Source organism: Oryzias melastigma, unplaced genomic scaffold, assembly GCF_002922805.2.
Source record: "Oryzias melastigma strain HK-1 unplaced genomic scaffold, ASM292280v2 sc00850, whole genome shotgun sequence".
In the NCBI taxonomy this organism is placed as follows: domain Eukaryota; kingdom Metazoa; phylum Chordata; class Actinopteri; order Beloniformes; family Adrianichthyidae; genus Oryzias; species Oryzias melastigma.
The window spans coordinates 5,738-12,502 of NW_023417436.1; the positions used below are offsets into that span (position 1 = coordinate 5,738).

The 6,765-nt window shown below is 37.4% G+C and overlaps 1 long non-coding RNA gene across 1 annotated transcript; it reads left to right on the top strand.

Moving 5' to 3' along the window:
• Nucleotides 1-1,814: 1,814 nt before the first annotated feature.
• On the top strand, nucleotides 1,815-2,889 carry LOC118598476. Its single transcript, XR_004947552.1, has 2 exons — nucleotides 1,815-1,994; nucleotides 2,130-2,889. It is a non-coding gene; the product is annotated as an uncharacterized LOC118598476 (long non-coding RNA).
• Nucleotides 2,890-6,765: the final 3,876 nt, after the last annotated feature.

Below are 6,765 nucleotides of genomic sequence, written 5' to 3' on the forward strand. Positions count from 1 at the left end.
GCTATAAGCTTTAATGTTTTTAGCTATCAATTTATGCATCTCCAGCCATTAATTTATCGCAGGTAATGCTATATTTCTAGTTTTTAAAATGTTTTAGTATTATTTTTTTCAGTGAAGATTTCCGAAATGAATAATTTAAAATTTGTCTATGTGTGGCTTTCTGAAAAACTTATTTCTGTTGTCCTACAAACCCCGTCAGAGAAGAAAACAGTTGTGTGGCCCTCACAAGAAGGAGTTTGGGGACCCCTGACGTATGGTATCACTATAAATGCATTGAAATATTTATCTGACACACAATGTGAATGGAGGCTTACACCATTAACTTTATTTATTTTTTTTAAAACATTTCTAATTTCTATTCCGAATACTCGAATTTTAAGATTTATGTTCTTTACAGACAGTGCTGGTCATGTTTAATTTAATGTTGCTACAAAATCTTTTTGTTATAAGTGAAGGAAATAGCTGTAGAAATTATGACTTTAAAGTACCTGAAGTAAAAAATACACTTAAACAAATGACTGCTGGGAGTCAAAAATTGAATTCCTGAAAAAGTGTTTAAGTTTTGTTTGTTTTAAGTTTAAATGTAAAAACAAAATGATTGTATGCAGCATCATGTGAATATAGTGTTGCAGATTTTATTGTTGTTCTTATGGGTTTTCATTATGAGTTTGTTTTAATTATACCAACTCATTTATCATTAATCTGTATCACATGAGATAATAAGAATGGAGGAGAGATTAATAAGAATTGGTCTTCATCTTAATGCTGTTCTGTAAGTAGATTGTATGAATTATACATTTTAACTAATAAAAAATAAAATAATAAAAAGATAAAATTAGGACTTTTTTCTCATAATTTTATGACTTTATTCTTGTAAAGTTTATTCATTCACTTATTTTAACGTATTTTTTGCCATGCATCTAGTCTTATAGAAAACTTTATTGACAATTTCTGGTTTCTTAATCAATTCAATCTTTTCTAAGCAGGTTTTCTTGATGATTAAACTTATTCTTCCAGTTTACACAATATTTCAATAACCAGGATATTTGAGAAAGGCATTAGTGACCTACTTTTTATTAAAATTGAATGAGTTTCTGGGAACTTTGATGAAATATATTTAAGTTTTCCTGTTTTTTTTTCCTGCTGCTGCAGGATCGGACACTGAAAAGTTTTAACAGCAGGTGTGTTTAAGGCCTTAAACATGCACCATAAACAACTAGCATATTCACACGCTAAGAAACAATCCTCCTGATTCATCTCAGTCACATTCAATAACCCACAGAGGGGCTTTGTTTATAGCAGGGGTCCCCAAACTACGGCCCGCGGGCCAAATGTGGAGTTTTTGTTTTATAGGCTATTTTGGATTTTAGCTAATATTTCAGCTACATGCTAGCTGTTTTGGCTAATTTCGTCTCTTTTCAGTTTTTACGTTTTTTAGGATATTTTGAAGTTTAGCTAATATTTCAGCTACATGCTAGTTGTTTTGGCTAAATTAGACATTTTTTTCTGTTTTTTAGGCTAATTTGACGTATAGCTAAGATTTCAGCTACATGCTAGCTGTTTTGGCTAATTTAGAACTTTTTGAGTTTTTTTTGGCTAATTTGGCACTTGCAAATGTTGGTGCAAATATGTTAACTAGCTATCAGCTTCAGCATTTTCAGCTACTAGCTTCAGTGTTTTTAGCTATCAATTTAAGCATCTCCAGCCATTAATCTATTGCAGGTAATGCTATATCTCTAGTTTTTAAGATACTTTGTATCATTTTTTCTGTGAAGATGACATAAATTAATTATTTAAAATGTGGCTATGTGTGGCTTCCTGGAAAACCATAAATGTTTACGTTTTGACTATGATTGTTACACTTTTTCTGTTAGCCTACAAACGGACCCCGGCCCCCCATCAGAGAAGGCCCTCACAAGAACAAGTTTGGGGACCCCTGGATTAAAGCAATACATCCATTCCTACGAAGAGTGTTGGCCGCTGAACAGAGAAAGGTTGTACATTCAGTACTGGCCTGAACATTCAAATGCAGAAAATAAGCTTCTGTGTTCCAGTTCCACGGGGAAAAGTGCATTATTTCAAAAATAACTCAATCGGACTGAAGATCGGGATCTCTGCTTTGGTTTCAGGTGGAGCGGTGCAGCACTCATCTCAGTTCGTCCACTTGTCGTTTCTCGTGCAAACGAAAGACTCTTCAGAAAACACAGGATGGCTTTTGAGCGTTCGATACTTCCATGGAACATGCTAGAAACATCATCAGCGCTGAGCTTCAGAAAAAAGCTGCTCAGTTGTTCAGTGGGATTTTCAATAAGGCACTCCTGGATTATTACTTCAGATGAAATCTAAAAACATTCATTGCTTCAGTGAGGGACGACAGACCGGTGAATGCAAGGCATACAAATCCATACAATGTAAGAAACTGACAGCAAAAACAGGACAAAAATCATGACTTTTCCTGTGGCACAAGACTTCCAGTCTGTTGAGAGTAGAAATCCAAACAGCTGAGCATCTATTGCTTCCTATATCTGAATGCACACGTGTTTGTCATGCGGAAAGGATGCGAGCCTTTGTTTCCTTCCCGCCTCAGATACAATCTTTTGTTCCAGCCGGGGAAACATTCTTCAGTTTGGCTCAGTGACAAAGCTGCCAATCAGACTGGCAGGGACACACAAGTACTTCTTTTTAATTTATGTATATAGTCTTTGTAACCGGGTGGGACGGAGCAGCGCACGCTTGTGCACAGCTTGAGGATTGATCTGTGCTTAAGAAAAACAATCTCCTTAATGAGCGCAGACGGGCACAGCGTGGGCGACGCTCGATCGATGAGCACAGGCGCACGTTCGTCTTTCCAATCCTAATCAATCAGGTGAAAAAAAAAAAAAAAAAAAACTTTCTCTTGCTTCATTTGAGGTTTTCAACGATGGCGACTTCCCGCCGGTCGGCGTAGTCCGGGCTGAGCCCGTTCAAGAACAGGCTGCCGTTCCGGGTCAGGGCGCCGGGAACGGGGCTGAGGGAGAGTGTCAGGTTAGGGTAGGCGTCTCTGTCCTCACACAGGTTGGCTGACAACGTTCTCTTGCCAGGAGTGATTTCAGGGTTGAGGGACGTGTTAATTCCCAGCTCGGATGACAGCTTGCGCTTGATGGATGCCGCTCGCTGGAACCTGTCATAAATGTCGACGCTGAGCCGCCTGCGGGTCTCTTTGAACTCGGCGGAGACGTTGGCCGTCCACTCGGCTGCGTGTGCACGGAACTCTCCAACCTGCGGAGACACGAGGAAGGTCGTCACCAGAAGCCAGCGCAGCTAAATGTTCGTTTATCACCTGCACTTCCAAACAGAGATTCTAACTAGAGTCTTGTTGAGGTCCCACTCTGATCATTTTTTTGATCAGTTTGATCGCCAACCAAACCCCAGAAGGAGCCACAAAGTCTTCACTCACTCTTTAGAAAAATAAAACACTGATTTATATTTATATTTTTCCGATTGTGCTTTCTTGGCATAAATAAAACATAAAAATTAAGAAAAATTAGGTTTTTTTTTTAAATAGTTTATAACTTTTGACAGAGCTTTGCATGACTTCCTTTCAAAATAAAAGACATCCTACAACATAGGATCACGTCAATGCAGCAAATGTGGTAGGAAGTGTAAAGTCATCAGTAGAAAAAAAATATTTTACTTTTTCTGGTACATTTCAGCCACATATTCATAAATATAACCAACAACAACTAAATCAGAGCTAATTAACTGACCAATACTATATATTAAAACCTTGAGATACACTTTAAATACTTCAATTTGTTAAAAAATAGAAAATCTGCTTTATAATCCAGTGGATTATATTAGGGCTGCCAAGATTAGTCGACTAATCGACTCTTGAAATAGTTGACTAGTCGATTAGTCGTTATTTGATATTATTTGAGATCGGAGTGTAGAAAAGCTAAAATTGATAATAGCATCAAGCTAGCTTTTTGGAACATTTTGGTATTTATTAAGGTTTTTTAGGCTATTTTGGAGTTTAGCTAATATTTCAGCTAAACGCTAATTATTTTTGCTAGTTTAGGAACTTTTTTTTTTTTTTTAGCTTTTTAAAGCTTTTGGAGAGTAGCTAATATTTCGGCTCCATGCTACCTGTTTTGGCTAATTTAGGCTTTCAGTTTTTTAGGCTAATTTTAAACTAATATTTTAGCTGGCTATCAGCTTCAGCGTTTTCAGCGGCCAAATTCATCTTACAGAATTCACACTAGTGTTATCACAGGTAATTCTATATATATAGTTTTTATTTAGTTTAAAGCTAATGATGGTTAAGATGTGTGTTTTACATCCAGTTTGTGTATAACCTGATTAGTCGACTAATCGTAAAAAAATAATTGGCGATTAGTCGACTTTTAAATTGTTTGTGGCAGGTTATCACCTAAATTAGCTTTTATTCTGGTTGTGCTAACTGTCAGTAAATTGTTTTTTTGTGATAAATGACACTCAAAATTGAATCCAAATGCGTCAGATTGAGGTTGATAAACTACGAAGGATTGATGGAGAATTACGACTACTGTTGTTAGGATCCTCGTCAAATGATTCACACCATCCTTCAACTGTTTGTGAATTAGTTGAATAAAGTTTAAGTGAATTTATTTTTAAGCTTTACTACTACTTACTTTTTCCTTTATAGTTACTTCTTTTAATTTTTTAAAAACGTTTTTATTTTAACTAAAGAGCCACATGTCCGCAGGTTGCTGACCCCTGACCTAATCTAAAAGCGTTCCTGGTGGTCTTTTAGTTGTGATTACGTCGTTTTAAGACAAAATCTAAAAACTTGTGCCTTTTTTAGGGACATAGTTTCTGCAGAGCGGCAGGAGTTCATTAGAAATTCACCTTGAGTTGTTGACGAGACTGTTGGTGGGGAATAAGCACACCCCTTCCCAACATCCATCTGTTAACACTTTATCTTACAGCCTCTCACAACCCCAAGCTAACATTAGCAGTGCAACAAAAATGGTGAGAAATATTGTAGCAATCCAGTCGTGCAGTTTGGACCCAAATTACAGCTCAGACGAGGAAAACAAAGACGGTCATGGATCTAATGTAGTCGCTTCTATGTCACAGTTTTACCAACAGCATTTTTTGTCAGCTCCTGATTTACAATGATTTGAGTAAATAAATACTCAAACACAATTTTAATCTTAACTTTCTTAATATTTGTCAAAAAAACATTTTCATTGGAGTGGGTCTTTAAAGATACCATATGACAATAAAAAAAAAAAAGGCTGAAACTTCTGTTTCCAAAATCTCCTCTGAGGGGGCGGGGCTTTTGGAGCTGAGCTGAGTAGCTCAGATTATGGAAGCTCTGTGTCTCACAAAAATGTGGAAATGCAAAAACGAAATTATTTCTTATTACATTTGCTCTCTTTCATAAGAAACATACATGTTAAAACAAGAAAAAACATTATTTTAATCGCAAGGGGACGTCAATATTTGTCCATCATGAGAAAAATGCGACAAAAACATGTTCAAAACAGCATTTTCATTGGAGTGGGTCTTTAAGGCTTAATGAGAAACAACTGGCCAATAATTACAGAAGCAGCATGTTCATTCATTTCCTCAGACATGTATTGAGCAGCTCCTTCCTGGAGCACTCCGACACATTAACGAAGCCACAAATGAACTTCATAACCTTCACCGAGTGCTTGCAGTTAATGGTCACTTTGTCAGAAATGTCAACAGGATATGTGAAAATCAAAAATAAATGTATAACCGAGGAGAACAGATGACTGTCCCGCATAATTACTGTAATCACAGCATGTTTTCCATGCAGTAAACAGATAAAAGTCCTCCGTTGAGTTCCCATTTTTCTGGTTGAACCTTAAGTGAACCCCCCCCAGCTAAGACATTGGTGGGCTGTTTGTTGTATTCATGTTTGCAGACAGGCGTCACCTTCAGAATGAATTAGACCGCTTCTTTGAGGTGAAGGTGGAGGCGTCCTTGAGTCGAAATGTATGGCACACGTGTGGGCAAAAACACTCATCTCCATCCTTGCTCTTTGCTCGCCGTCACCCCGCCTCCCGCACCACCAGCCCCCTCGATGAAAACCTTTTCTCAGTAATTTAATTCTCTGCAGCGCTCAGCCTCCACAGCTGTAATCGTGCAGAAGGAATGACTGCAGACTTCTATACAGAAACCTTCCCTTTCTTACGTCACCAAACAAAGAGCTAAAATCAGTGGCGGCCTCCAGCTTTTTAAGTGTAGGGGATGTCAGTAGAGCAGTTTACTTTCCTCTATCCTTAAGGAGATGGTGTTTACTTCAAACTGCAAGGCCAGACTTTAGATTTGTCTCTTCTGCAGAGAACCTGGAAACCTGGAGGTCAGTGTGGTCTGTTGCCATGAGCACATCTTTCAACTTCATATTTTATTTGTGGCTCATTTGGTAAACAGAGTACTTGCTCAATGTATTGAAAGTAAGGATATAGGTTTCCAGCTAAAGATGTTGCTTGTTTGTTGACAAAAAAGTTATTTTTTTACATTAGACTGGACTAGATTGAACTGGAGATTTAACTTATCAAATGCTAAAGAATATCTGACAGGTCAGGTGGTCCAGCTGGTCGCAGAAAGTTAGTTGTCAGGTGAAAATGGGTTATTAGATACTTCAAGATACTTCGGCTTTGAAAGACAATTGTCATTTGTTAACAAGTGTTCTGTCTTTTTATCATACAGCAGTGGATGCAGTTTATTTTCCCTAAATGTAAAAACAGCTGTGAAGGTTTTATTTACTACTTT